We start from the raw sequence: 23,363 nt of genomic DNA on the forward strand, positions 1-23,363 counted from the left end.
TAGTTGAGAATGTGGATGATGCAAACTCTAATAGTGAAAGTCAAGGAGCACAGTGAAAAAATGGGACTATGACTAAATGTAGAGAAGACTATTATTTATTTATTTATTACATTTGTACACCGCCCCAAACTTTCATCTCTGGGTGAACAATAGTATAAAACAAGTTAAAATACTGTATATACAAAAACTTGAACAATTTAACAATTTAAAAATCAACCATAAATTAAAACCTTAAAATTTAAAGAACAGAAAAAGCTTGGGTGAAGAGGTGGGTTTTCAAATGCTTTCTAAAAATTGTCAGAGATGGGGAGGATCATATCTCAGCAGGGAGCGCATTCCATAGTCGTGGGGCAACAACCGAGAAAGCCCATCCCCGTGTGGCCACCAGCCAAGCTGGCGGTAACTGGAGACTGACTTCTCTGGACGACCTCAATGGGCGGTGGGGATCATAATGAAGATGAGGTTCTCTTAGATACCCAGGGCCTAAGCCATTTAGGGCTTTATAAGTTATGACAAGCACTTTGTATTTTGCCCGGAAACCTACTGGCAGCCAGTGTAACTCTATCAACAAAGGAGTGATGTGGTCTATCCGAGATGACCCAGAGACCAACCTGGCTGCCGCATTCTGTACCAACTGAAGCTTCCAGACTACGTACAAAGGCAGCCACACACAGAGCACATTGCAGAAGTCAAGTCTGGAGGTTACCAACATATGTACCACTGTTTTGAAATCATTCATCTCAAGAAACAGACGCAGCTGGCATATCAGCCGAAGTTGATAGAAAGCACCCCTGGCCACTGCCTCAACCTGAGAAACCAGGGAGGGGTGTGGATCCAGAAGTACTCCCAGACTGCGAACCTGTTCCTTTTGGGGAAGTGCGACCCCATCCAGAACAGGTAGATCAAAATCATCTCTAGAGTCCTGACCTCACACAATAAGTACCTCCATCTTATCTGGATTCAGCTTCAGTTTATTCTCCCTCATCCAGCCCATTACTGCTTCCAGGCAAGCATTTAGGGAAGTAATGCCATCTCCTGAAGAAGTTGATGTGGAGAAGTAGATTTGAGTGTCATCAGCATACTGATAACACCCCGCTCCAAATCCCCTGATGATCTCTCCCAGTGGTTTCATGTAGATGTTAAAGAGCATTGGAGAAAGTACGGAGCCTTGAGGGACACCATACTTAAGTTCAGATTTTGAAGAGCTACAGTCTTGAATTGACACCATCTGGAATCTGTCCGAGAGGTAGGAGCGGAACCACTGTAAAACAGTGCCCCCCACCCACCACCAATCTAAATGACAACAGGTACAGCAACCAGCCTCAGAATTGATAATGAAGACAATGAAGTGGTGGACAGCTTCTGTCTTTCAGGTTTGACCATCAACAGTAAAGGATCCAGCAGTCAAGAAATACGCTGCAGACTAGCACTTGGTAGGGCTGCAATGAAGGCCTTGGAAAGAATATTTAGATGCTTTGACGTGTTTAAAGCTACAAAGATTAGAATAGTTCAGACAATGGTTTTTCCTGTGACACTCGATGGGTGTGAAAGTTGGACTTTGAAGAAGCAGGACAGAAAAACGATTGACGCTTTTGAACTTTGGTGTTGGAGAAGACTTTTGAGGATACCATGGACAGCCAGGAAAACAAACAAATGGATCATAGAACAAATCGATCCAGAATTTCACTAGAGGCACAAATGACCAGGCTCAAACTATTATACATTGGGCACACTATACTATTGGCACAAGTCCATATGCTGGGGAAAGTTGAAGGAAGGAGAAGACGAGGACAACCAGCAGCAAGGTGGTCAATTATGACAGCAATGAATGCACTACTGAGAGACCTTAAAGGCCAAGTTGAAGACAGATCATCCTGGAGAGAATCTATGTGGTTGCTAAGAGTCAACACCAACTAGATGGCAGTTAATCAATCAATCAATGAATGTAAAAAGTGGTATATAAAGATTAATGCTAATAAAATAAGGTGCAGCTTTTTGTACAGGACTAACACTTATGAATCTTTGTGCATCTTTTGCACAGCTATTAACAGCATTCATACCCTATTTTGCTTTTGGATACCTAATAAAGGCATTTTTGGTTGCTCAAGTAACTATCCATGCCCATTTCTGTTCTGATGTGGCTCATGAGTCTAACATATTGATGGGCATAAGACGAATATTTATATACTACTTTTCAACAAAACTTCCCAAAGTGGTTTACATAGATATAAATAATAAAATGGCTCCCTGTCCCCAAAGGGCTCACAATCTAAAAAAGAAACATAAGATAGACAGCAGCAACAGCCACTGGAGGAATGCTGCACTGGGGATGGGTAGGGCAGTTGCTCTCCCCCTGCTAAATAAAGAGAATTGCCACTTTAAAAAGATGCCTCTTTTGTTCAGTTAACAGGGCGTAAGCTAAGCAGAAACTTAGCTGTAAAGTTTTTCTCAGAATGCAAGGTGGGGAAGGAAGGGTAACTGTTAGAAAAAGCATATCGAACTCCCCCCATAGAAGAACTCTCCTGAGAAGAAAACCTAGATTTCATTTACTGAAAGCGCTCTCTCTTACCAGTGGCCTGGCTAGTCTTGCTCACTGCAAGTGGCTGCCACATTTCCAGGTAGCGCTTTAAAGAAAGAAATGAAAATGGCTTCCTTAAAAACAGAAACTTCTAGATCACTTTTTGCCAAACTATTTCAGTGTCCAAAGATTGTTAGCATCAGAATAAGTTGTAAGTTCAGAAAATTGTCTACTTAGAATGAATGTAAATAAATTTGTTGTTACCCTTAACTCCTTTAGTTAACTTGCCATGCTCAGTCATAGTAACTAAAGGGTGAGTTCTTAAGGATAATTTGAACATGAGATGAGCCTTATTCATGTGTTGTGTTCAGCGTGCATACAAGCTGTATACAGTGCCTGTATTACCAACACACATACTGCTACTCACACATGTTCTACATAGCCATACAGAGCCAGTGTGGTGTAGTAGTTAGAGTGCTGGACTAGGACCGGGGAGACCCGAGTTCAAACAAATCCCCATTCAGCCATGATACTAGCTGGGTGACTCTGGGCCAGTCACTTCTATCTCAGCCTAACCTACTTCACAGGGTTGTTGTGAGGAGAAACTCAAGTATGTAGTATACCGCTCTGGGCTCCTTGGAGGAAGAGCGGGATATAAATATAATAATAATGAATAATAATATATACAGTAGTACATTTCCTGTCTGTACCCAGGTTCACATGAACATATGCACAGTGATTCATGCAAAAGTATGTACATGTATACAGACACCTGTACACACTTAAACAATGTAATGCCTGAATAGTGCTCTGGATAGGAGAGATAGGAGAGAAATCCTCCCTGAGCCACAGGGCATCTTGGATGGAAAGAGTTTAGAGAATAACTATTTTTGGATGCCACCAATTTACAGTATTTTTTTAAAAACTTGTCTCTTACAATCAGACAGTAGCAATAAAGCATTAAGTGATCTCTGCTAAGCCGAAATCCTGCATCTGGAGCCCACTGAAATTTTTTTCTTTTTTAAAGTTTGATTTGAGTATTTGGCCTTCAATGCCAAGCTAACCCTAAACCACTTTCCTGCCAATCTTTAATAACAATCCTACTTGGCATTTGGACCCTTAATTTTTGTACGAACATCATAAGAGAACAGCACGTAGGTCTCAAAGCTGAAGACCAAACACTGCTGCTTAAAACAGATTTTGGCAGAGATTCCTTTTGGTGAATCTAATCAGAAGAGTCAAATTAAAAATTCAGTGTAAAGAAGGTGACAGGCTGCTGCTGCTGCGATGCTGTTTCTGGAGAAGATCAGGAATGTTTCTCAGCATTATTCTTTTCTCCAATGAGAATTTTAAAATGAATGAAGCAGCAACTTTGCTGTATGGTCAAGATGTACCAAGCTGAAAGTGAAACAAAGGTAACAAGGGGAAAATTAGTACATCGTGTACATACTCTGGTCAGCAATTTGTTTTACTGGAGGGACTCATGGGAAATGTTCTAAGATTGCTGGATTGAACAGTAAGTCTTACCCTAAAATATCCAGCGGAAACTGTACTTTTCAAGCAAGCATTAAATACAGGCTTAACTTAGTTTCCTCAGTCTATGGTCTTTGTCTTTCAAGGAAGTGGATATTATTCATTCATTCATTCATTCATTCGATTTCTATACTGCCCTTCCAAAAATGGCTCAAGGTGGTTTATACGGAGAAATAATAAATAAATAAGATGGATCCCTGTCCCCAAAGGGCTCACAATCTAAAAAGAAACATAAGATAGACACCAGCAACAGTCACTGGAGGTACTGTGCTGGGGGTGGATAGGGCCAGTTACTCTCCCCCTGCTAAATAAAGAGAATCACCACATTAAAAGGTGCCTCTTTGCCAAGTTAGCAGGGGTTCCTCTTAAAATGCCTCCCAGAAAACACAACACAGTCTGTTTCTAAAAAACAGAAAAGAAAAAAAGCAGGGGGGAGGTTTGTTCAGCCCTTGGGGACATATTTTCAGGTGACACAGAAAACTTCCTGGGAAAGTGAAGGGCATCAAGAATTGCTGCTTCCATGATACACCAATGTAGCTAGTTCGGAAGTTCTGTTAGGCAGCTCTCTCGCTGCAGCTGTGCCTCTTTGCGCTGTATGTCAGCCGGTATATTTTGAGAATAAAGACAGCTTTTGAATAGTTTTCAAGGAATAATATGAAAGCACTTCCTCAAATTTATTGAATTAGTGTAAGTTCAAAGAAAGTGTGAAGTTTGAATTATAGACAAAAATGGAACAAAGACTTGCAGGTTGATTTGTCAGAAGTATAGTCATATTTGTTAAAGGTTCTTTATTTTCAATTTCTTTAAGACTGGATAAAAATGTTTTCAAAAGGACCATACAGAGGCATATAGGAAGCTGCCTTTTACCGAGCCAGAGCATTGGTCCACCTAGCTCAGTATTGTCTGCACAGACTAGCAGCAGCTTCTCCAAGATTGCAGGCAGGAGTCTTTCTCAGACCTGTCTTGGAGTTGCCAGGGAGGGAACTTGGAACCTTCTGCATGCAAGCAGGCAGGTGCTCTTCCCAGAGTGGCCCCATCCCCTGAGGGAAATATCTCACAGTGCTCACACATGTAGTCTCCCACCCCATTCAAATGCAACCCAGGGTCAGACCCTGCTTAGCAAAGGGGACAGTTCATGCTTGCTACTACAAGAACAGCTCTCTTCTCCATAAAGTGGCACTTAAATCATATAACATATACCAATCAAGAACAGCAAGTTGTCGGCATTGTCAGGCAGTTGAAGCAGATTATACACACATGTGGTGGAACTGTAAGCAGGCAAAAAAAAAGACTTGGTTTATGAATAACACTTTTTAAATATTAAATTGCCTCCAGATCCCACAATTGTTTATTGAATTAAGTAAAGCAATTAGACTAAAGCATTTACATGCACCAATATTGCCTTCAATATATTATATTTATTAATTACAGCATATATGGTTTTTGCTAGTAAATGGGAAAGTAATGATCCAAAAGAAATGATGGATAAGGCAAGTACTGGCAACTACTGGCTGCTGAAAACTGACTATTCTTCAAAGGGGAAGAAATTATATTAAAATCATGGATGTCTGGGGACTAGGTGTAAATTGTATTAATCTATTAGGAATAATGTCTTCTAATTGTGTTTTCATATTTAATATATACAAGCTACTAAATTTCCATGTTAGACTTTAGGTAAAAGTACCACAAAAGTCATGAGGGGAGTGTTTGGGTTATTAATTTATGTTCTGATTTATGCTTCACTATCAGATTAACATTTATGCTTTTCTATAATTGAATTAATTAATTCTAAACTGTAATAATCTGAATAGTGTTAGTGTCAGCTGGTACAGACAGGGCATGGGGAGGGTGGAAAATGAGCCACAGGTGAGGCTCATTCACACTCCTCTCTCCCTGCCCTGGCTGCCTCTCTGTCCCACCACAGAGTTAACCCCAGCCACACAGGCTGCTATCCGCAGCCCAATGAATGCCAAACCGCACGCCTGGGGTTAACTCCACAGTGTGGCAATGTGGGAGATGGAGACAGAGCGGCAGCTGGGGTGAGAGGAATGCAAATGAGCCTCACCTGTGGCTCATTTTACACACACACACACACACACACACACACCCCACCCATATCAGCCACTACTGCTGTTACTAGCCTACATTTCTCAATAATTAAAAATATATATTTCCCCAGGGCTGAATTTCACATCACAGCAATAATGTCTATGAGCTAATGCAAACGTTACACTGACTGACTGAACATGGGTACATAAACAGATGCAGTGATTCAAATAGATCATTGCCATGTGTATTTTTTCATTCTTATGCCACATATAATTTATCAACCTTAAAAATAAGAATGTTTGGCTGAGGAAGAGGTTCTTAAGAACCTCTCCCCCCATAACCACCCCACGATCCCATGGTGCATAGCTTTGGAGCCAGGGTGGACTTCTCTAGTCTGTTTTGTAGTCTCTGTCCTTTTCCAAATGATGCCATTGCACACACCAGTCAGCCAGGCAATGTCCAAGGGGTAATCACTGAGAACTAAAATCCCAGATAGTCTCCATAGAGACTAGATTAGCCACTCTAGCAGCTAAACTAACTAAGCAGCTAAACCAACTGCTCTGGCAGCGTCCAGACAGCGAACCACTAACAGAGGTTCCAGATACTCGCAGAGTTCATGATATGGATAGTCTCCAAAAGAGTAGCCACTCTAGCAGCTAAACAAACTGCTCTAGAGGTATCCTATGTGATTGTAATGCAAGTGACCTTACTCACTTGCATTAGGGCTGGAGTAACACTCCAAATAGTCACATAATGATGGTGGAGGCAGAAGGCTTACCATGGCACCTACATTTGGTATGATTTATAAACAAAGGCAAACCACCATCAGGGCATTTAAAGCCCTTTAGCTCGCATCTCCTCCGAAACAGAGGGTGTTTGTTCACATATCGGCCAAATTTACCCCTAAGTCCCTGCGAGCTATCGGGAGCATTTCACACACAATGTGGGTTTTTCACTGAGTGTTAGAGTGTGGCCCTATTTATATATAAGCCCGAAATAAGAGCCTCCCCATCTCTGGAGACTTTAAAAAAGGCATTGAAGACATATTGATTAGATTCATAGTTTTATTAGTTTTTAATGTTGGGTTTTAAGTGATTTTAATGTTTTAATCATTTTTGTTTTATTTTGTTTGTTTGTTTGTTTGTTTACACTACCCAGAGATGCAGGTTTGGGGTGGTATAAAAATGTTAAATAAATAAATAACTGGGGTGAAAGAAATCCACTTTTTGTATTGGTATTTTGGGACAACTTCAAGTTTGCAGTAAAGCCTCACACTAAACTCACCGTAAAGTCTGCTGTGTGAAGAACGCCCATAAGATAGGTGTAGCTTCTGCATTAGCTCTAAATCCCATAATCATCCAGGATGGGTAAAGCACACGGGCACCACATATGTTAGTGCCTCTGGCTTCATTGAGGTAGATTACTGGCATAGTAACGTTCCATGTAATCCACCACATTAATTTACTAGATTTAGTCATGTAGTGATCAGCCACCTTTCCCCTAAAGTAGTAAACCCTGTCCTGACTGACAGGCTGGTGAACTCCAGTGATCAACCAATCAGCACACCAGATGGTTGGGACCTAAGGAGCCCTTGGGAGGAAGGAGAAGTTCTTTGTTAGAAGAAGCAGAGGAGAACAGCATATGTGGCCAGGGAGGATGGCTGCAAGGAGGATGACTACAGCTTTTGGAAGATAAAACTGCAGGGGCTTAATTCTCATCCAGGATTTGGTGAGTTCAAGACAAAGGAAGCCAGGGCTTTGGCTTCGGGAAGTTTAGTCTAGGGAAAGTTTGTTTAATCAGATTTTGCATTAGATTTTTTGTTTCTTTGGTGCTTTGTATATCCCTGAAACTGTTCTATCATTGTTTACCTGTAACATAACTAAACTAACAAACACTTCACCCATCCAGCCAGGGTGTTGCAAAAGACTCTGTAAGCTTTTAAATATGCTTTTGTATTTTCCTACATACCTGTTCCTTGTAACTGGGTAACCATGATTTTTAAAGTGTGCCCCCCCCAACATCATACGAGGTGCTTTTTGAAGTATTCTTGTAACCTACTGAGTATTTTCACCTGTAACTAAAAGCTGGGAAAACCTCAGACAGAAGCAGTCTGTGGCATTTGAATAGACTTGTTTTTCTTTTTGTTCTTTTTTTTTTTTACAAGTCTCTCGGGGGGGGGCGTTAACTCAGAAGAAGGGGACTGAAAGGGGGTCTTACCCTGGTGCAAGCATGTCCTCAGATGTTCAGCTAACTACTGGTTTTCTCACCACGTGTAGGCTTGCTCGTGGAGTATTTTTGAGTACTTTTCCAATAGCAAAAGAAAGAGAGTTTCCCTGAGATTCCACCCCATGCCCAGGGAAGGTCAAGCTTTGTTGAAAAGAGGGGTGGTGGCTGCAGCCATTTTTGAACCTACCAGAAATACAGAAGAGTTTTAGGAGTAGCCTTTGCCAGAAAGCTCAGCAGGGATGATTCAGCATTTTCCCTTCCCTTCAGGTGAGCTTGCTCTGAGACAAAGGCTTTAATCTGCTACAAATCACTACGCTGTAGTGTGGGATCCAGACATAGGCAAGTGATAACTACATCACAAAGGTAATGTATTAATTGGCCCTGGGCTAGCAACAGATGGGGACCTGAACTTGTCCAGAGCAACCCCTGCTAACTTGGCAATGAGGCACCTTTTAACGTGGTGATTCTCTTTATTTATCAGGGAGAGAGTAACTAGCCCTATCCACCCCCAGCACAGTGCCTCCAGTGACTGTTGCTGGTGTCTATCTTATGTTTCTTTTTAGATTGTGAGCCGTTTGGGGACAGGGATCCATCTTATTTGTTTATTATTTCTCTGTGTAAACAGCCCTGAGCCATTTTTGGAAGGGTGGTATAGAAATCAAATCAAACAAATAAACAAATAAACAAATAAATCCCAATCTTTTACTCATATAATTGCTTAAGTTTTTAGCACAATTAATTGTTTCTGCCTTGAAGCTTTTGATGATGCTTCAGAGTAAGGCAGTTAGTTTAGCACATTCTTGGTTATACTATTATAAACAGGACCAAATTAGGATGGGGGCCATATTATGACCCTGTTTTGTGTGTGTAGCTCTACATACCTCTAACATATGTTATATGCAAGAAAATGCACACATACAACTTCAGTCACATGCAGTGTCCCTCCCACCCATGCAACAGTTATTTTTCACAGTGCACATTGTTTCTCTACATGTCAGGAAGATCAAGCTACCAGTGGCTTATATTTTCCTACAGCTGGGCATTTGAGGCCCTGGATTCTTGAGCTTGTGATGACTGAGCTACAACTACAGTCTATAAATAACTTTAAAGGAGCCCAAAGCAAGGACAACTTGCAGAAGTATCCATATACTGTGGATCTATATTACAACTTATCCTGGTGATTAATTTACCCTTAAATATGGCATGAAACATATATATATTACATATATACATATCTCCAAGATAGGGCTGGGAGAGATTCCTGCCTGCAACCTTGGAGAAGCCGCTGCCAGTCTGTGTCGACAATACTGAGCTAGATGGACCTATGGTCTGACTCAGTATATGGCAGCTTCCTATGTACTTTATAAAACCCTTTAGTAGATCTTGAATTTGGTGCCATTATTGTATGAATTTTTGTCTGGCAAATTCTTGATCCATGTTAATTTTTGACTCTTCCCCATTTTTTGGCTTTCCTGTGGGCTGGAATTTCTCTTATGTTTTCTGCAGCAGTTTAGGATCTAGGGACATTATTATCTGCATTAAATGTGAATTCTTGGGTCACGTGACACAAAAAATAAGCAGGGTACATTTTTCTCACAACTCCACATCAGAAAAAAATCAACTCATTCTGTGTACCAAGGTGATGTTAAAAGATACAGGAGCTGGATGAGAAATAAAAATGTAGCAACCCTTCTAATATGTGATTTGTTTAATGAAATAAGGCAAATAGAGGGTCAACCAATGGCATCACTGCCCTGTCATCCTTGAAAACAACTTAAGTGAGTTTATTTTGGTTGGTTTTGTACAAGTACATAAAATCATATCAATTAATATTCTTACCAGATCTATTTATCATATTTCTATACTGCCTGACATGTGCATCCCTAGGCAGTGTACATAAGTTTAAAAAAATACAACAAATATAAAAGCAGGATAAAACGATTAAAACAATTATGATATAAAATCAACTAAAAGCAGATGAAACAGTATATTCTGATTTTCAGGTGTGTTGCCCAGAGCTGCTATATTTTCCTCTGGTCCTATTTCTGTGAATTTCAACAGCAGCCTGACTCACAAATGTTATCATGTGAAACTTTTTCAGTCATAGTTATATGTAGTGGGAAAACCTAGGGACAGAGGAACCTGCCATATACTGAGTCAGACCACTGGTCCATCTACCTCAGTATTGTCTCCACAGACTGGCAACTCCAAGGTTGCAGGCAGGAGTCTCTCTCAGCCCTATCTTGGAGATGCCAGGGAGGGAACTTGGAACATTCTGCAAGCATGTAGATGCTCTTCCCAGAGTGGCTCCATTTCCCAAGGGGAATATCTTACAGTGCTCATGCATGTAGTCTGCCATTCATATGCAGGCTGGACCCTGCTTAGCAAAAGGGACAAGTCAGCTCTTCACCCATAACTGGCTTAATTTATGTGTGTCACACTGCTGTTCAAGGCATAGGAGTAGAATCTGGGGGGAAAGTGGCATCCTCAGAGTTTCATCATGGCAAGGTATAGTCCTTATATACATTTTTCAGAGCTTTAATCTATTCCATCTCTTTAGTTCACAATCACAATTTATTTTCCATTTCCCCAAGTGAGCATTTGGCCTGTGGGAATTGGGCATACTAATAGAGCCTGAGCATTGACAGACCAGCTTGTCCTAACTTATGCCTTGTTCTGGGCTTCCCAAGATTTGAAATCTGCTGTCTGAACTGTGCCAGGAATTTCTCTTGCTCTTTTTTTCTAAATTTTCAGAGCAAAAACCAAACAAGGATTTGAATTCAGTAAACAAGGATGTGAGTCAGTCTGTGTCTATGATCACACATATTGAAATGCATCCTCTGTAAGGTCATGAGTAGTGGCGTATATCTAGGAAAGGAAATGTCACAAATACTTGTTTATCTCTCATTGATTGTAACATCCATCGATGACTTGCTTATGTGAATGGGAGCCATCCTCAATTAATCAACAGAGACAGATCTTTCCTATCACTTGAAGTCAATATTTTCTGTGGAGACAGTTCACACATTCAGCCGAGAACCATCAAATGTTCAGTAATGAATCAGAGAGAGATCAAGCAACATAGATGTCTATATGAACCAGTTCCCACAGCCCAATGTTTTCTCATTGATTGTAACCTCATCCTATGAAAAAGCAGTTTTGTGGGCAATGAGTTCAATTTAAACAGAGCAGCGGGGGGTGGGGGGGCGCAGGGGGGCCGGTGCGTAATTATTTCTTTGTTCAAAGTTGTCGCTCCTCAAACCACCTTTCCCTCAATGGGATTCCAAGCACACATTTGTTGTAGGGCTAAACATATCTGGAAACCCACAGGAGATAACAGCTTTGAAGGAGGCTTGATATGAAGTAGCAGCAGGCAGGCAGGCAAGGAATTAAGAACCCCCACTTGCTTCTTCAATCAAAATTTCCCCCCCACACTTCTTTTTTTCTAAGAGCTACTTGATGCTTTTATTAAGTGCACATACAGTATGTGTAATATGTAGCTCTGCCTTGTGTTCCAAAAACTGGTTTTCTCAAGGAGCTACCCAAGAGGATTACACACTCATTCTCCGAGCAACTTTCCTTTCCTTCCTTGTGTTTTTATTACTAGGGGAGGATGCTGCTGCAGGACCTCTTTAGGGAATGATAGTAGATGACAGATTAAATACGAGTTTGCAGTTAGAGACTGTAGCAGAAAGAAGACAAATACCACAGAGGGATGAGCAGAGAGAGGGATTACATGTTAAGACAACAGAGGTAATAATCTCTTTGTTGGCAGTGCTAGCAAGGCCTTGCTTGAAACACCCTGATCAATTTGGGGCAAAGCAAGAGAGAGAAGAGCATTGAAAAGACCAGATACAAGAACGGCAATAAATAAGATGGCAGGATGGGGTGATGCATGAACTGAGCGCAAGAGGATCTAGAGCAGAAGTGGGCGAGGGGAAGGGAGGTTTACTAAGCTGCCCTTGCTTTTGAGAAAACAATTTCTGAGATGTAAAGAATCATGGAAACTAGTTTTGTGAGTCTATAAAGAGCGGTTCTATTTGTAGTTCCTCAAACAAGGGTCACACACAGGTACCCACAGGCCACAAAGAAACCTGAAACTCCCTCTCCGTCTCTAATGAAACTTTTCCACATGGCATGGGAAATGGCTGTTCAGAAGGGGGGAATCAAGCATCCAAGTCTCTTGCATAAGCCGTGCTTTGGATCTCAGCCAATATTATGGAGATTGTAACACATAACCAATATGCATTATATATTCCCTCTCCGATGGCAGTAGCCAGGCTAGTAGCCTCACTGCTGGGCAACCCACTGCGTCTCACTGGTTCATGATCATGCTCTAGTCTAGCCAGATTACTAGTCAAATCCCAGAAATAAAATAGTCCAAAGCATCCAGCTAAAAGAAGCAAATAGAAGGTTCGAAGCAGGTAAAACAAATACACAGCTGCCTGTCACTTTGTTAGGAGCTTTTTCCTACCTTCCGAATAGGGCTAATGGGAGACAGGATCCATCCTGCTCCATCTCACCTTCCCCCCAGATGAGCAAGGAAATGCTGCTGGGAGCGTGGACCATGCTCCCAGACAATCTGCGTTGTGCCATGCAGCGCGGAGGTCTGGAGGACGGGATGACGTGTCCCAGTCTCCAGGCGACATGCCTGGTGCACTGGGGGATTCACCCAGGAGAAAGGCACTCTAGGTGTCTGTCTCTGTGTCTGCTGGGGCTGAACGCAGCCTCAAAGAACACACAGTCCCGGAGCCCAGGACAAGGGCTTGCTCGAGCCTTTAACCCCAGCTACAAGCCAGGTTTTAAAGCTGGGCTAGGCAGTTCTGCCCCACCGAGATCAGGCTCAATCCCGGCAGTTCTCATGCGCAGCCTAACCCAGGCTGGGCTTCCCTAGTCTGGGTTAGGGTGCTTGTGAGAACAGCCTCACTGTGTTTCCCAGATATCTCCACATATTGAAAGATGTGCTGCTCACTTGCAACCACCCTAGAGTGACCTTTTCCAAACAGAAAATAGTCCAGGAGCATCAGGGTCTGCAACTGGTGGTCAATGGGCCAAATGCAGCCCACAGAGAGCTGCAGAGGGCTGGCCCATCCAATGCTGATCAGATAGCGTTCCACTCCTCCTTTGCTCCTGACCTTCATGGTGGCAGCTGAATGGTGCACTTACTTGCTTCTCCCCAGGCCCTTCCACCCCACTGATTAGCTCTGTGCAGGTGAAGGCCCATCTACTAGGCAGACCTAGGTGGCCACATAGGGCACAGATTATTGGGGGGTGCCTCCACCTACCTGAGTAAATGAATCCGGTTTTGGTGGGCACAGGTGCCATGCCACTCCACGGTATACCAGCCAGGTATCCAACTGTTTGGGCACCAGCATCACTGCCCACACACCGGCCTGCCTGGCTAAGGGAAAGGAGATGCTTTGCTGTGACACTGCCAGTGTCACAGCTCCCTGGGCAGAAGTTGAGTGGGCCAGGTCCCCCTCCCAGCTGGTCTCTAGCTTGCTTTTCTTCACCTCCCCACTCAACATGCTCTGCCCCTGCCCCCTCCCTGCCTCCTTCTGTTCTGTTACTGCAGCAGCTGCTCAGGCAAGAGTCTCCAGCCTGGTTGCTTAAGTGCCTGAATCCAAAACAGAAAGTATATGGTGCCTCTCATTGTTGCCACTTCCTCCCTTACTTAAAGTAAAGTTGTGCCATCAAGTCGGTTAAAAGCTGCCTCTCGGGGAGACAGAGAAATGAACTGGCCCTGAGGATCACAAGGCCTGCACTGCTGAGGAGAGAGAGGTGGCAGCAATAGAGGAAAGGCGGGCATTGGACTGGCTCCTAGGTGAACTTCTCAACTCTTTTCCCTCAGTGACCGTCCACCACATGCAAGCTGGGAGCAGATGTTGGGCCAGGCTGGACAACAACAGCTCAAGTTAAAGCCAGGGCTCCACGCTTCTCAGCTCATCAAACTTCGCCTAGGATGCCAAAACCACTCGGGTTGGCCCGGGCGATGCAGGCTCGTCCTTCCCTGGCTGGCCTGTGCCAGGCTGAGGGAGTCTCCCATAAGGCATCGCATTGCTGCCACTTCCTCCCTTACTTAAAGTTGTGACGTTGGGTCGGTGTCGACTCCTGGCGGCCACAGAGCCCTGTGGTTTCCTTTGGTAGAATAAAAGAGGGGTTCACCATTGCCATTTCCTGTGCAGTCTGAGATGATGCCTTTCAGCACCTTGCTATATCGCTTCTGCCCGATATAGGTGTTCCCCATAGTCTGGGAAACATACCAGCAGGGATTCAAAACAGCAACCTCTTCCTCCCTAGGCAAATTACTTCCCCACTGCACCCCTTCCCTTACTTACCAAGTGTGAATCAGGGAAAGGCGATGGCACCATTATCTCACTCTTCTCTCCACTTCCTGAAGTGTGATGAGTAAAGGACAGCCAGGCCAGGGAGCTGATTTTGCCTCTCTTTTCCCCACCTGGTTGAATTCGGTTTGATAAAGATAAGCCTTTGTGGAAAGTAGGAACCAAGGAGAATCTGAAGGCTCAGTTCCTGCCCCCCGCCCTTTGTTCTACCTCAAATAGGAGCTGTGGTGTATTTTAAATTCCAGCTGACTTTCAGAGCAGAAGCTGACATTAGGCCATTTGGGGGGGGGGGGAGAAGGATTTAACACCCCAGTCCTCAATACTTCCTCAGTGCAGCCTATCAGCAGATTCAGTTGCTGAGGCCTGCAGTATGAATAACACAAACGTTCTTTATTTCCCAGATATTCTGCCTTGGACTGGAAGGAATAAATGATTTCTTTTTGGATTTGCAGTGGCACCAAAGAAGAGTCAGCACCATTCCATACTAAAAGGTGTGCTCTCAAAGTGTCCATCCAGGTGATGGAACAAGGAGAGAAGATGAGGAGACACAGCACTGTTATAGCTGTCTGAGTATAAATTATTGTTTCTTTCCACCATGTGCTGCTATCCATGCAAGATTTTGCACTGGGCTGCTGAGACAGAAATTTCAAGAATAAATAATAATAATTCCGCCGAGTTATTCAGGCAAAAAGGTTTTTTTCTTTCAATACAACAATATCTTGCAATGTTGTTTCCGGTTCACTGCTTAACATTCCCGCAGCTGCACACTTGTAATTAAATCCATGCATTGTGTGCCAGAGGAAACCTCTCCCTCCCATTCTTATTACAATGTTTGCATTTCACTTCTTGCCATTCTGCCCAATTCCTCGTTCAGCTCAGCAACTGGTGACTTTCCATCAACCTTTTAATCATTGTCCTACCTGTACTAAAAAAAGAAACACAAGATCCAAAGTGTGTTGTTGCTTCCTAACAGACTTCTTTTTTTCCAAGAGACCTGACAGAGTTATAGATTCCCACTTTGATGAGTCAAAGACTCGTCCGTGCCCCCCCCCCCACACACAGCTGCATCATATTTGACTGGCAGTGTGTCCTGTTTATAAATCTTTAACGAGATTCACTTCCCAAGCCTTAAACTGCAAATCCAAAGACAGCACTCGAATTCATTAGGGCTGTATTTATTTTCATGACATAGTCTTCTTCCTTGGCGCTGCTTTTCCTCCTTTAAATTTTCCTCAATATTTGTTTATTGCATTTCATTTGGTCCCAGCGACTTGCAAATTCATCAGCTTCCCATTACTGACTCACTCTGATTTGCTTTTTAAAAAATTAATATTTTGCATGGACTTTTCAAATGTAAGTTGAAACCAGGATTTCTGGGTTTGGGTTGATTGTGGGAGAAGAAAGATGTGGTAATATTATTTTTAATTAACTGCTCCATAACACAGAAGTCTGTAATATGCCTTCACTGTACAGTGCAAGTCAACTATGATTAACCAGGTTCCTGACATATATGAACCAGGCAAGCACCAGGAACCCCTGGAAGAGGATCTCATGCTGTTATGGCATTTGGAGTCATGCACCAATAACCCAGCATCAGCTGTCATCTTCAATGCTGGAGCCTTGGATTCACCGGGGTTATGTGGCAGTAAAGAACTGTAGGCAACTCACCACTGCTGAGAATAATTGAGCAATAGTTTCACAGCGGGATGAGTCCTGATGTGTTCCTTGTGAAATTATATACTTTTAACGTGGGAAAAAAATATATAATTTGGAAGTGAACGTGTTTTTCGGTAATAGCTAGAGAGTTGCATTTCATTTACAGTCTGCAAAAGGGCTGAGGCTGAAAGATATGTTGCTATCCGTAAATATTAGGAGAGAAACCTGCAATAGATACACCCTCCAAGATTAGATTGGTGTGTAGGACACTCAATGATTTCTCTTCAAATAGCAATCTTGCTTACATTTCCCATCCTATTGAAATGTATAAGAGGAAACAATCAACCTTGAATAGGAACTGAACATTTTGTGGAGAGGTTATGGAAGCTGTGTCAACATGAATATATGTTATGGGGCAAAAAAAGACTAGAACAAATTGGGAAAGGTACTGCATATCATTGGCTCACCCTATGACCTATAGGTAAAATCAGACCTAGTGGTGGAGGATATGAGAGCACTGTCACTGGTCTCAGAACAAAAAAATCACTGCTCTGGGGTCCAAAGGGTGGTTGGGGCAGGGGAAGTCTTGAAAGTTACAGCATGTTTCAGTTTAAACCAAGAGGGAAATGGCTGTAATGTATGTCTGTTGGTCCATGACATCAACAGCACACCTTCTACACTCTTAGAGGAGAGGAGAGCTGGTCCAGTGGATGGAAGAGAGCTGGTCTTGTGATAGCAAGCATGAATTGTCCCCTTTGCTAAGCAGGGTCTGCCCTGGTTTGCATTTGAATGATAAATTACATGTGTGAGCACTGTAAGTTATTAGTAGGGATGGGCTACTCTGGGAAGAGCACCTGCCTGCTTGCATGCAGAAGGTTCCAACTTCCCTCCCTGGCATTTCCAAGATAGGGCCGAGTGAGACTCCTGCCTGCAACCTTGGAGAAGCCACTGCCAGTCTGTGTAGACAAAACTGAGCTGGATGGATCAATGGTCTGACTCAGTAGAAGGCCACTTCCTATGTTCCTCTCAGTCCTCAGAGAAGTTGCAACTGTTTTGAAAATATTTGTGAACTTGGGGTGGGGGGAGCTGAAGGATGAATGCAGTACAACACACGTGTCACTTTACAGGACTGGCATCCAGTGGTGGCGCCAGAGGAAAAAATTCAGGGGGGCACCAAAGGGGCAAAATGCATTTATGGGTGGGCAAGCTGTGTCCCACGTACTATATTTCTGAAAAAGAAATGAGGTCCGGTAGAGGCGCAAGCCACTTTTCAGGGTGGTGGTGCTGCTTGCCACCCCTTTGGAGTCACCCTTGTCGGCATCAGAGGCCAGCCAACCAAGGCACTGATCATGGACCAAGGGCCATCAATGGGCCCATGACTAAACCCTGAGGCCCTGCTGAAAGAAAAATGGCAGTCATCAGTGCAGCTGCCAAGAAGTACAATGTTGTCACTACCACCACTGCCAAGGTCAGCTCCCGCATATCCTTCCTGGAGGTTTACATTAGCAGTGCCAGTTGCCCATAGAACTTTCCGGACACCCACAATCGTTCTTTACCTCTAATGCAATGAGAGCCAGCTTGGTGTAGTGGTTAGAGTGCTGGACTAGGACCAGGGAGACCCGAGTTCAAATCCCCATTCAGCCATGAGACTAGCTGGGTGACTCTGGGCCAGTCACTTCTCTCTCAGCCTAACCTACATCACAGGGTTGTTGTGAGTAGAAACTTAAGGATGTAGTACACCGCTCTGGGCTCCTTGGAGGAAAAGCAGGATATAAAATGTTAAAAAAGACTCAAACCCCAAAAAGTGCCCTTTCTTGCCATTGCAACACAACAAATGATGGGGACAGGGCTTTGAATGATAGGTAAACAAGATAGTGGGTGCCATCAATGCAGCTGCCCAAGCATGCTCCTGGCCACCAGTACCCCCAGCACTAAGGTAAACCTTCCTTGTTGGGGCTTGCTTCAGCAGCAGTGGCAATGGAGCAGAGTGCTCTTCAGCGGCTGCACTGCTGGCACCTCCCATCTTTGTTTACCTATCATGCAAAGCTTCTATCCCTGTCACTGCTAGTGATGCAACAACGCGGACAGGCACATTGCATTCTAGGCAAAGAAAGATGATGGCTGCTAGAACTGCCCTGCTGTATCCCTAAAGGATGTCCACACCAACATTTGGCTGAGGGCCCACACAGACCTGGCACTGCCACTGCCACTTTATAGTCTTTTTTTAAAAGAGGGACTGCTGCTTGATACATAAGGGATGAGTTAAGACAAAGGGCTGACATACCTCCTTGTCCAAAGCTGCATTCACAACCCAGTTGAAAAACACACTGTGCTCTTATAATGCTATAGCTGTCTTCACCTTATGTTTTTCTATACTGCAAATATCTCTGACAGATGTCTCCAAATAACATTTCATGATCTCCCTAGCCAGCTTCCTCCACCACTGATCTGCTTTCACGGTTAAAATGCTTTCCCCACCTAGTGTTTAATCTAAAATCCTTGGTCTTATCCTTTCTTCTGTGGCTATGAATGCCACTTCTTCCTGTTCTTTTTAACTTCTTTTCCAATTTTTTAAAAAACACTTTCCTCCTCTTTAGCTTCATTTATTTGGATGAAATGCACCAGTACTTCAGCCAACTTGTCTATAGCCAATATAACACATTTATTATTATTATTATTATTATTATTATTATTATTATTATTAATTATTTATTAGATGATGATGATGGTGATGATGAAGAGGATGTGGTGCAGATTGTGTAGCAATCTACACGTGTACATCCACATACTGTGGATATGTTTCCGAGCAAAATACAAAGTGCTGGTTATTACCTATAAAGTCCTCAACAGCTTGGGTCCAGGGTACTTAAGAGAGTGCCTTCTCTGTCATGAACTCTGCCACCTATTAAGATCATCTGGGGAGGTCTGGTTACGGTTGCCACCAGCTCGTTTGGTGGCAACTTGAGACCAGGCCTTCTCTGTGGCTGCCCCAGGTGTTTGGAACATGTTCCCTGTCAATATAAGAGCATCTCCATTTCTGATTGCTTTTAGGAAGACCCTCAAGATATACCTGTTTTCCCAGGCTTTTAGCTGCAATTAATTTTAAACTGTTTAGTTGTTTTTATCCTATGGAATGGTTTTAACTCCCCCCCCCCCCGTAAAATTGTTTTAACTAGCCGACCCCACACAGATCATCTGTGCGCTATTTAGGTTCCCCTCCCACGCCAGCATGCCTGGTTTTCTGGCTGGCCCAGCAGCCAGGGGGGCATGGCCCCCCTGCTGCTCGGTCCACCCCCACTTGCCTCCAGCATCCTCCTCCTCTTTGCCCCCACCTCGCGCTCTTCAGGGTGGCAGGGCTTCGCCCACTTCCCCCCTGGTGCTCTTCAGGAGCCCGCTGCCTCGCCACCGCGGCCAGGCCCGAAACCACTGCTGCCTCGCCACCAGAGACAAGTGTACCGCCTCCCTTTTGCCGCCTCCCTGCTTGTTCCCTCCTGCCACCTCCACCTCCTGACTCCTTGGCATGGCTGGGCCCACCACCGCCTCCTCCTCACCATCGCCATTTTCCCCAGCAGCAGACAATGGTCTCCTGCAAGCTTCTACCGCCCAGCCAATCAGGAGAGCCTCCGATGCCCAGCCAATCCGCTGGGTGCTGGGACGCATCCCCACACAGGCATGTCTATGATAATTAATTTTATTTGTTTGTTTGTTTGTTTGTTTGTTTATTAAATTTATATACCGCCCTTCCAAAAATGGCTCAGGGCAGTTCACAACATGATAAAAACAATTAAAACAAATTAACAATTAAAATCAAACTATTAAAACACAGTAAAACCAACAAAACAGCTAAAAGCCCTAAAACAGTATAAAATTAAAACTACACATTTAAAAAGCTGAAAAAGCTTGGGTGAAGAGGTGGGTCTTGAGATGTTTTTTAAAAATATTCAGGGATGGGGAGGGTCACATCTCAGCAGGGAGTGCATTCCACAATCTCGGGGCAGCAACCAAGAAAGCCCATCCCCATGTGGCCACCAGCCGAGCTGGCAGTAACTGGAGACGGACCTCCTCAAGTGACCTCAGTGGACGGTGGGGCACATAACGAAGAAGGCGTTCTCTTAAATACCCAGGGCCCAAGCCGTTTAGGGCTTTATAAGTTATAACTAGCACTTTGTATTCTGCCCGGAAACCAATTGGCAACCAGTGTAGTTCCCTCAGCAAGGAAGTAATGTGGTCTCTCCGAGATGACCCAGAGACCAACCTGGCTGCCGCATTCTGAACCAACTGAAGTTTCCGGACTACGTACAAAGGCAGCCCCACATAGAGCGCATTACAGAAGTCCAGTCTGAAGGTTACTAACAAATGTACCACTGTTTTGAGGTCATTGATCTCGAGAAACGGATGCAGCTGACGTATCAGCCGGAGCTGATAGAAAGCACCCCTGGCCACCGCCTCAACCTGAGAAACCAGGGAGAGGTGTGAATCCAGAAGTACTCCCAGACTGCGGACCTGTTCCTTTTGGGGAAGTGTGACCCCATCTAGAACAGGTTGATCAAAATTGTCTCTGGAGTTCCGACCCCACACAACAAGTACCTCCGTCTTATCTGGATTCAGCTTCAGTTTATTCTCCCTCATCTAGCCCATTACTGCCTCCAGGCAGGCATTCAGGGAAGATATGCCATCTCCTGAAGAAGTTGACATGGAGAAATAGATCTGGGTGTCATCAGCATACCGATAACATCCCACTCCAAATCCCCTGATGATCTCTCCCAGCGGTTTCATGTAGATGTTGAAAAGCATTGGAGAGAGTACGGAGCCTTGAGGGACACCATACTTAAGCTCAGATTTTGAGGAGCAACAGTCTCCAATCGACACCATCTGAAATCTATCCAAGAGGTAGGAGCAAAACCACTGTAAAACTGTGCCTCCCACCCCCAACACCCTCAGACGTTCCAGAAGGATACTGTGGTCGATAGTATCGAAAGCCACTGAGAGATCCAAGAGGACCAACAGAGTCACACTTCCTCTGTCAATTCCCAACTGAAGATCATCCATCAGGCCGACCAAGGCAGTCTCCACCCCATAGCCCGCCCGGAAGCCAGTTTGAAATGGGTCTAGATAATCGGTTTCCTCCAAGACCGCCTGGACCTGAGAGGCCAACCTCAAATAAGGATTGTTTTTACAAGGTTTTATATTTGTTGCTTGAAATTGTGTACACTGCATGCTTGAAATTGTGTACACTGCATGCTCCGTGTAAACGGTTTTGGAATATCTGAACTGATCCCAAAAGACTGTGCATCTCAGGTGCAATTCACTGTTCCCTAACCTCTAAATCAACCATTATTTGTCTGAACAGGCTTTTTTAAAAAAAAAAACCTGTGTGCTTGTAATGTATATTTACATAAAAACTATCTTATTGGGTCAGCCTAAATGATCCATCTAGTCCAGCCACTACTCTGTCAATACCAGATGTTTCAAACTAAATGTATAGGAGTACAGGCCAATAATGATCTAATTTATTCTTAATTTGTCTCTCTCAGCTTTCAGAAGCCCAAGATGTATGGTCAGCCTGGGAATGAGGGTGCCTGGTGTTGTCAGGGTATACTTCTCACTCCACTGAAGATGATCGGCGATTAGTTATTGCAATGAACAACTACAATAGGATTGTACGCTCATTTGATAATGGTAATTGCACAAATTCTATTTCTGAGGTGTAAGAAGCAGCTAATATTTTAATATTGTATATATATATATGTAGAGAGCAAATATTCCATTCCAAAATGAGCATAAATGCAGTAGCTTAGAAGGATTAAAAACAATCATTGGGATGTGTGGATCTGAATATGATTTACGGATCATATTCTATGGATGTTTCTGTTGCTTATCATTCAGATGGATGTAAACCTGAAGACCTGGGAAATCATGCAAGAGATTCATCACATAAAGCAGGGAGGAAAAAATATCCAAACATAAAGCAATTGATATTAGAGCCTTCACTCTTTATGTGAGAGTGAGTAAGATTGCTTTGATATCTGATTCATATAACTTCCATGTCACACATACAACAGAAAGAAAGAGAAATAGTTAATAATGTACTGAGAAAACCTGTCTGGATTTTATGCAGTTGTTTCATATCTGAAACACAATGTTTTAAAGCATTTGTTGACTACAAACACACAATGAGTATCTAGGAGTCTGTCCTTATGTATAGCAGCAGCCAGGCCATATCCAGGCCAGGACTGAATGTTATGACCACCAAAAGCAGCGTCTCCTATTTCTCTCTCCCCCAGTAATTGTTAAAAAGATGTGATGAGACATCTCATCACCTCAAAACTGCCCTGAGCCATGTTTGGAAGGGCAGTATAGAAATTGAATTATTATTATTTGTTTACACAGTCAGACGGGTGTTATTGACTGGTTTGTTTTATCCAGACATCGAGTCCTTCCCAAGGACCTGGGATGGCTGAATTTTATTATCAATATCGTTGTTGTTATTATTATAGATATTGTCGCAGAATATAGGCTGTTCCCAGTAAAGTTGCTTTTTGTAATTGGCTGATGGTGATTTCTGTGGCCCCTATGGTGTTGAGGTGCTCTTCAAGGTCTTTTGGAACTGCACCCAGGGCACCAATTACCACTGGGATTATTTTGGTCTTTTTCTGCCACAGCCTTTCAATTTCAATTTGTAGGTCTTTGTATTTTGTGATTTTTTTCTATTTCTTTTTCTTCTATTCTGCTATCCCCTGGTATTGCTATGTCGATTATTTTAACTTGTTTTTCTTTCTTCTCAACTACAGTTATATCTGGTGTATTGTGTGGCAGATGTTTGTCTGTTTGTATTCGGAAGTCCCATAATATTTTTGCAACTTCATTTTCTACCACTTTTTCAATTTTATGGTCCCACCAATTTTTGGCTACAGGTAGCTTGTATTTTTTCCAGTGTATCATCCGTGCTACCTTGTCATGCCTTTGTTTGTAGTCAGTCTGTGCAATCTTTTTACAACACCTGATTAGGTGGTCCACTGTTTCATCTGCTTGTTTAC

General features: G+C 43.4%; 1 long non-coding RNA gene across 1 annotated transcript in view; it reads left to right on the forward strand.

Annotated features, from left to right (window-relative positions):
• The window catches only part of LOC128346673 (uncharacterized), a 66,076-nt gene extending 44,088 nt beyond the window's left edge, over positions 1-21,988 (forward strand). The window contains exon 3 of the long non-coding RNA XR_008317120.1: positions 21,861-21,988. This is a non-coding gene — a long non-coding RNA (uncharacterized LOC128346673). The remainder of the gene's footprint in view (positions 1-21,860) is intronic.
• Positions 21,989-23,363: the final 1,375 nt, after the last annotated feature.

The sequence above is a fragment of the Hemicordylus capensis genome, chromosome 2, assembly GCF_027244095.1.
Source record: "Hemicordylus capensis ecotype Gifberg chromosome 2, rHemCap1.1.pri, whole genome shotgun sequence".
NCBI classification, from domain to species: Eukaryota; Metazoa; Chordata; class Lepidosauria; order Squamata; family Cordylidae; genus Hemicordylus; species Hemicordylus capensis.